This window comes from Triticum urartu, chromosome 4 (genome assembly GCF_003073215.2).
Source record: "Triticum urartu cultivar G1812 chromosome 4, Tu2.1, whole genome shotgun sequence".
Lineage (NCBI taxonomy): Eukaryota > Viridiplantae > Streptophyta > Magnoliopsida > Poales > Poaceae > Triticum > Triticum urartu.
Genome location: NC_053025.1, coordinates 561,622,245 through 561,630,947, shown reverse-complemented (window position 1 = coordinate 561,630,947; position 8,703 = coordinate 561,622,245). Strand labels below are relative to the sequence as shown.

The window sequence follows — 8,703 nt, the reverse complement described above, 5'->3', positions numbered from 1 at the left end:
AGCCCCTCCCACAGCAGCTGGGCGTTTCCGGCCGCGGAGGCGCGGTTTAGCGGCGGGTACACGCCCACCGAGCGCAAGGTGTTCGGCGTTTTGCCTGTCTCGGTGATGGACTCGGATGACGAGGAAGAGCTCGCCGCGCTGCTGGAGGAGGAAGCCGCGGCCGACGTCCAGGAAGAAGAGCATCTCATGGTGCTCGCCGCCCTCGCCCAGCTGCTGGCGAGCAATGAAAAGCCGCGGCGAGGTGGCTCGGTGCCAGGGCGGGTGAAAGCAAAGAACCGGGATCATCTCGAAGGCTACTACATGCTCTACTCCGACTACTTCGCCGATGCTCCACTTCATGGCGAGGAAACATTTCGGCGCCGTTATCGGATGAGCCGAAAGCTCTTCCTCAGGATTGTGAATTCCATCCGGGAGTTCGACAACTACTTCAAGTGCAAGATGGATTGCACTGGCGCTCTTGGATTCACCTCCATCCAGAAGTGCACGACAGCGATGAGGATGCTTGCATATGGAGCTTCCAGTGATTCACTCGACGACTATGGGCGCATGGCCGAGTCCACCAGCATGGAGTGTTTCTACAAGTTCTGTCGGGCAGTGGTGGCAGTGTTTGGGCCACAATACGTGAGAACACCCAATGCGGAAGACACTGCTCGGATCCTAACCCAGAATGCAGCAAGAGGATTTCCTGGGATGCTTGGAAGCATCGACTGCATGCATTGGAAATGGAAGAATTGCCCATTTGGTTGGCAGGGGATGTACAAAGGCGTCAAAGGTGGTTGCAGTGTGGTGCTTGAGGCGGTAGCCACACAGGACCTCTGGATTTGGCACTCCTTCTTTGGTATGCCAGGAACTCTCAATGACATCAACGTGCTGCAGTGCTCTCCTGTTTTTGCCAAGCTCGTTGAGGGCCATTCTCCTCCGGTGAACTTCAAGATCAATGGGCACCAATACAACAAGGGGTACTACCTAGCAGATGGCATCTATCCGAGATGGTCGACATTTGTGAAGACGATCTCAAACCCTGCGGCAGGAGGCAAGAACGCCTGGTTTGCGAAAGTTCAGGGGGCTTGCAGGAAGGATGTCGAGCGGGCATTTGGTGTGCTCCAATCTCGATTCGCTGTTGTTCGGTACCCCACTCAGACCTGGTCCAAAGATCAAATGTGGGAGATTATGACTTGCTGTGTCATCTTGCACAACATGATCATCGAGAGCGAGCAAGAAGACCCAGTGTTTGACACTGAACCATACTACAGGCAGGGTCCTCTAGCCGAAGTTGATCACCATCTACCGGCAACTTGGACTGCCTATCTCAGTATGCGTCAGGAGATCCGAGACCCACAGGTGCATCATCAACTGCAGAAAGATCTGATTGAGCACCTATGAAGACTCAAGGAGGACGCCGTGTGATGAAATACGAGTTTTTATTTGTTGAACTATATAATTTGTATTGAACTATTTGTTGTTGTACTATTTTGTTGAAGTATTTGATTTTTCTGTGATGAAATATGTGATAAGAAATAATTTTGTTGATAATTGAACGCCAAGACACGGCGAAACCATGCCGAATATGGGCCTATTCTCACCCATATGGGCCCTTTATTCGTCGAAATTGGGCTGCAAAGTGGACCAATTTCGGCGCCCGGGGGTGACGACTGGGCGCAAAACCGTCCCCAGCGCCGATTGTATCGCCGGCTCGCCTCCAGGGGACGATTTTTATGCGTGCTGGGGGGGGGGGGGGGGGCAACGGCTGGAGATGCCCTTAGGGATAGCGGGGTGCAGGTTTGCCGGCTTCGGAATTGAAGGTATGCCTTCCTACATTTTTTCCTTCAAGGTGCTTGTGTACCACCGATGCTGGAAGACGACGTTGCATGCAGCCGCAGCAGTACACCGGGCGACATCACCATGCAGTACGACAACGCACGCATATGGCAAATCATTGGAGCAACCATGTTGTAGGACAACAGGGCGCCCTGTGGCATCCTTCTCTTTGGATAACAATGTGAAGCTAGCCACGTAGCTGTCCGAGGGGAAGGAAGGGGGGAAACGGAAGGCGGCCGGACGGGTAACATATGTCGACACACACTCATGCATGTACCGATGTATTGTAGACTGTAGTACATGCTTTAGAGAGATATCCGCCTGATCGGGGCGCAACAGTGATAGGTTACAAGGACATGTACGTAGCTAGTAGTGCAATTTTTAAGATCGGCACGAGAAACTACTCCCAAGGAAAAATAATTGAAAAGAAAAAAGGACGTTGGCCCATGCAGGTCTCGAACCTGCGACCTTGGCCTTATTAGGACCACGCTCTAACCAGCTGAGCTAATAGGCCAATTCACTTACCTAAATAATGTATAATTTTTAAGTAAAACGTAATTGCATAGTAAAAGCGATTACAAAAATTGAAAAGTAAAATAGGTTGGCCCATGCAGGTCTTCAACCTGCGACCTTGGCCTTATTAGGACCACGCTCTAACCAACTGAGCTAATAGGCCAACTCACATCAATTAATAATGTACAATTTATTTAACTAAAATGTAATTGCATAGTAAAAGCATTTCCACCCGGGCTGATCAAATCTGCTCCCTTAAATGTCCATGGAAAGCATTAACCTGCCTTTGAAATGTCCTCCGGACAACCATAACCCCACTTTCGACCCTCCATGTTCATGCAAAGCCATGCACGTCCATCTCGTATGACATCAATTCATAACAAATTCAACAATTTCACACACACAAAAAAACACAAACACATGCGAACATAAAAATCAAAAATTCATATCAAGATAGACGATACACGAATGAATCAATCGAGTCTTGTGTTATGCTCGATGATCTTCTTCTTCTTCATTTCGAGCCACTTCTTGCTTTAGTCATCCAAAAGGCTAGCATCTTGCAGTATGATCCAAGAATCTTTCGTGTATCTTGCAAGCCTCAATCTATTTCTCGTTGATCTTCTTCTTCTTCTTATTCTTCTTCTTCATTTAGAGCCACTTCTTGCTTTCGTCATCCGAGAGGCTAGCATCTTGCAGTATGATCCTAGAATCTTTCGTGTCCCTTGCAAGCCTCAATCTCTTTCTCATTGATCTTCTTCTTCTTCTTCTTCTTCTTCTTCATCATCATCATCATCTTCTTCTTCTTCTTCTTCTTCTTCTTCTTCTAGCATCTTGCAGTATGATCCTAGAATCTTTCGTGTCCCTTGCAAGCCTCAATATCTTTCTCGTTGATCTTCTTCTTCTTCTTCTTCTTCTTCTTCTTCTTCTTCTTCTTCTTCATTTCAAGCCACTTGTTGCTTTCGTCATCCAAGAGGCTAGCATCTTGCAGTATGATCCTAGAATCTTTCGTGTCCCTTGCAAGCCTCAATCTCTTTCTCATTGATCTTCTTCTTCTTCTTCTTCTTCTTCTTCTTCTTCTTCTTCTTCTTCTTCTTCTTCTTCTTCTTCTTCTAGCATCTTGCAGTATGATCCTAGAATCTTTCGTGTCCCTTGCAAGCCTCAATATCTTTCTCGTTGATCTTCTTCTTCTTCTTCTTCTTCTTCTTCATTTCAAGCCACTTCTTGCTTTCGTCATCCAAGAGGCTAGCATCTTGTGGTATGATCCTAGAATCTTTCGTCAAACAATATAGACATCGGATTTGAGAGCTTGGTCCATCAATAGTCGTCTGATTTACACATGAATTCTTAATTCTAAGGGAGTTTGAAATCTTATCACATTTAATTGTTTGAAGGTTTCTCTTTTATTTTAAGATTTTTTTGCGTCTGTAGAAATTTTTCACTTTTAAGCATCTTTAATAATTAATGTATAGTATATATGATATTTAGAAATAAAATATCCTATTTTGTGACATCGCATGAGGTATCATCTAATCTAGTATATACCTCCTCTTTTCACAATATCAATCTGCATGTATATGTGTACATAGTTAAAATAGGGGATAATCTAGCGTGTTTAAAAGTTTATTAAGTCTGGTCGGTTCTGGCATGCACATACTCTTTTTAGTACAAAAGAATGCTACAACAATGAAATAAAGGCCCCCAATATTTGACCCAAAAGTTCACAAAAAGATGCAACTGCACACAAAAAACCTATTTGCAAATTTGCAAAAAGAATAATTGCACAAAAGAGGCCTAAAGACAATACCCAATGTCTGGTATAATGATAAGTCTTCATGCATGCATTTGTGTGGTATTTATACATATTTTGGATCATCATTGGAAGGCTCTTTGTGTTGGGGAACGTAGTAATTTCAAAATTTTCCTACGCACACGCAAGATCATGGTGATGCATAGCAACGAGAGGGGAGAGTGTTGTCCACGTACCCTCGTAGACCGAAAGCGAAAGCGTTATAACAACGTGGTTGATGTAGTCGTATGTCTTCACGGCTCGACCGATCAAGCACCGAAACTATGGTATCTCCGAGTTTTAGCACACGTTCAGCTCGATGACGATCCCCGGACTCCGATCCAGCAAAGTATCAGGGAAGAGTTTCGTCAGCACGACGGCGTGGTGACGATCTTAATGTTCTACCGTCGCAGGCTTCGCCTAAGCACCGCTACAATATTATCGAGGATTATGGTGGAGGAGGGCACCGCACACGGCTAATAGATCTTAAGGATCAATTGTTGTGTCTATGGGGTGCCCCCTGCCCCCGTATATAAAGGAGCAAGGGGGGAGAGGCGGCCAAGGGGAGGAGGCGCGCCCAAGGGGGGCAATCCTACTCCAAGTAGGATTCCCCCTCTTTCCTAGTCCAAGTAGGAAAGGGGAAGGAAGGGAAGGAGAAGGAGAAGGAAGGAGAGGGAGGAAAAGGAGGAAAGGGGGGCCGGCCCTCTAGTCCAATTCGGTTTGGGCTAGGGGGGCGCGCGCCCTGCCTCCTCTCTTCCACCACTTGGCCCATGAGGCCCATTACTTCTTTCTCGTATTCCCGTAACTCCCCGGTACCCCCGAAAATACCCGAATCACTCGGAACCTTTCCGATGTCCGAATATAGTCGTCCAATATATCGATTTTTACGTCTCGACCATTTCGAGACTCCTCGTCATGTCCCCGATCTCATCCGGGACTCTGAACTCCTTCGGTACATCAAAACTCATAAACTCATAATATAACTGTCATCGAAACCTTAGGCGTGCGGACCCTACGGGTTCGAGAACAATGTAGACATGATCGAGACACGTCTCCGGTCAATAACCAATAGCGGAACCTGGATGCTCATATTGGCTCCTACATATTCTGCGAAGATCTTTATCGGTTAGACCGCATAACAACATACGTTGTTCTCTTTGTCATCGGTATGTTACTTGCCCGAGATTTGATCATCGGTATCTCAATACCTAGTTCAATCTCATTACCGGCAAGTCTGTTTACTCGTTCCGTAATACATCATCTCGCAACTAACTCATTAGTTGCATTGCTTGCAAGGCTTAAGTGATGTGCATTACCGAGAGGGTCCAGAGATACCTCTCTGACAATCGGAGTGACAAATCCTAATCTTGAAATACGCCAACCCAACATGTACCTTTGGAGACACCTGTAGAGCTCCTTTATAATCACCCAGTTACGTTGTGACGTTTGGTAGCACACAAAGTGTTTCTCCGGTAAACGGGAGTTGCATAATCTCATAGTCATAGGAACATGTATAAGTGATGAAGAAAGCAATAGCAACATATTAAACGATCGGGTGCTAAGCTAACGGAATGGGTCATGTCAATCACATCATTCTCTTAATGATGTGATCCCGTTAATCAAATGACAACACATGTCTATGGTTAGGAAACATAACCATCTTCGATCAACGAGCTAGTTAAGTAGAGGCATACTAGTGACGTTTAGTTTGTCTATGTATTCACACAAGTATTATGTTTCCGGTTAATACAATTCTAGCATGAATAATAAACATTTATCATGAAATAAGGAAATAAATAATAACTTTATTATTGCCTCTAGGGCATATTTCCTTCACTTTGGGCCATAAGATTGGGGTTGCCAAATTCTTATGTAATCCATTCATGTGCCATACATACCATGGGACTCCCAACTTAATGAACAATAAATGTAGTAGCGCAGATCTAAAATTCAAATGGACAATACTTAGTACGGAGTGAGATTTAGGGCATTGTTGGTTGAGTGAGAATTAACAAACATGGTTTTTATGCATGGTTATCTTTTAAATTTTTTTGTAGGACAAGAAAAGGCGGGAGTTGTTTCAATGCTGGCACATTATAAGAAGATATTTCTACGATCTCTATGATCAATTCTACATAGGGGAACTTTGTTTGCAAAGCATCAACATCTGTTGCATCACTCTAATTCCAAAAAAATCCAGGGGCTTCAGGAGTCAATGAATACATGCATATTTCACTCCTCGACTGCACAATTAAGTTGTTGACCAAGTTATTGGAAAATAGGCTTCAATCCATCATTCTTCGGCTAATCCATATTAATCAGCATGGCTTCATGAGAACAAGAATTATTCATGGTTGCATTGCTTGGGCATATGAATACCTTTTTCAATGTTACTCAATAAGAAACCCACTATGGTGCTCAAACTGGACTTTGATAAGACCTTTGACAAGGTTGAGAATGGAATGAACATGGCTATTCTCAAGCAGAACGGGTTTGGCAATAAATTATGCAATTGGATCAGCCAAATTCTATCAATTGGTACTTCTGTTGTACTCCTTAATAGTGTTCCAGGAAAACAATTTGTGTGCAAGAGAGGAGTAAGGCAGTGTGACCCCCTCTCTCCCCTGCCTTTTGTTATTGCTGTAGATTTTCTTCAAACTATTCTCAATAATGTCATGCAAAAACAGTTTATTGAGCCACCAATCTCCCCTACATCTTGCCCTGATTTTCCAATCCCACAGTATGCCTATGGTACCCTAATAATCATGCAAGCTTTCCCTAATCAACTGCAACACTTGGAGAGGCTGTTGGATCTCTTTTCACATGCATCTGGCTTAAGGGTCAACTTTCAGAAATCAAACCTGCTGCCTATCAACATCCCACAAGAAGAGATACCGAACCTTTGCAGCATTTTAGAGCGTCAAATTGGGACTTTTCCATTCACATATGTAGGTATGTATGGAGTTCTTTATGTACATTATTGAGAGGATTTAGAAGAGAATGAACTCTCGTCCACAATTCTTGAGCTATGATGGTAGACTATTGATAGTTAATGCAGTACTTTCATCACTTCCAAATTTTGTTATGAGTTGTCTGCTTCTCTACAAAGGAATCATAGATCAAGTAGACAAATATAGGAGACATTGCTTTTGGAGGGGCAAAGACTTGGAACTTAAAGTCTCCACCCCTTGCTACCTGGGAGTTAGTATGCAAGCCCAAGAATGAAGGTGGTTTGAGAGTGCTAAACCTACACACTCAAAACATTGGCCTTTCAGTAAAGATGGTGCACAAATTCCTAAATCATTGTGACCTTCCTTGGATTCATCTAATTTGGGAATTCTACTATCCACATGGCGTCACCTCTGCAACTCCTTCTCACTGCTCCTTTTGGTGGAGAGATTGCTAAAAGCTTCTGCCCCGTACAAGGAAAATGCAACATGTTTGATTGAGGATGGCAATTCAGTTGCTTTCTGGAGTGATAGATGGGACGATATTACTAAAACGCAACTCTGGCCACATCTATTCTCGTTCTCTACGAACAAATGGATCTTCTTACATGCTATGGGTTCCTTGACAAACATTTTATGGCACTTCCATCTACCTTTGTCACAAGAGGCTTTTGATCAATATCAGAAACTGATGAAGCTTCTACAGAATACCCATCTAACACAGACAGAAGATACATGGCAACCATCTGGGGCTGTAAGATTTTAGGTTTCTCAAGCATACAAAATTCTCACTGGTCATCGGGATTTCATTCCAGGACTGGCATGGATCTGGAAAACTTGTTGTCAACTCAAAGACAAGATTTTCTTCAGATTGCTTGTTCTTAACATGAAAAACACAAGACCCATGCTACAACGGGAAAACTTCTTCATTCCTGATTATGCTTGTCTTTTATGCGGCCTACAGGTGCTTGAAACTAGGGATCACCTTTTCCTACATTGCCCATTTACCAAATGTTGTTGGACTTATTTATGTCCTACATGGACTCCTACATCCCTGGGCATCCAACACGAGATCAACAACTTAAAAGCCCTCCTTTGTGTTCCATCCTCTCTGGAGATCATCATCCTGGCTTCTTGGGCTATATGGATGGGAAGATAGCAGGTGATACCGGGCGTTAGGTGATACCGTGATACGGGCTCCCGGAAGCCATTGGATCTCGGCTCCCGGGAGCTCTTGAACATTTTGCAAAAATGTCATCCGAAAGTCTTCAAATTTCACGTAAGTACAATAGATTTCAAAGAGCCGTCGGATCTCAAATCCAACGTCCCAGAAGCCCGTATCACGGTATCATCTAAGTGCTGGTAGCACTTGATATTTTCCCCTATATTCTTGTAGGAGGATATTTAAAGAGATGCACTGGCTCACCTAGAGAGCAACTAATCTAGGAACCTGCGAATAATCCCTGCATGAGGAAGCCGCATCTACTCCGCCTGTTAATTAGGCCGGGGAGTAACTACACCCCTTCTCTTCTCGGACAAAGTAGTGTCCCCTTTGTCAGCTCTGCACTGAACTCAATACGTCCAATTATAGGTGAGCCCCTCCTACCAACCTGACGAGGCGCCACTCACTTCACT

General features: G+C 44.2%; 2 non-coding genes across 2 annotated transcripts; both read right to left on the bottom strand.

The window, feature by feature from the left end:
* Positions 1-2,258: 2,258 nt before the first annotated feature.
* Positions 2,259-2,332, bottom strand: TRNAI-AAU. The gene has a single exon. It is a non-coding gene; the product is annotated as a tRNA-Ile (tRNA).
* An 88-nt stretch (positions 2,333-2,420) lies between these two features.
* TRNAI-AAU lies at positions 2,421-2,494 on the bottom strand. The gene has a single exon. It is a non-coding gene; the product is annotated as a tRNA-Ile (tRNA).
* Positions 2,495-8,703: the final 6,209 nt, after the last annotated feature.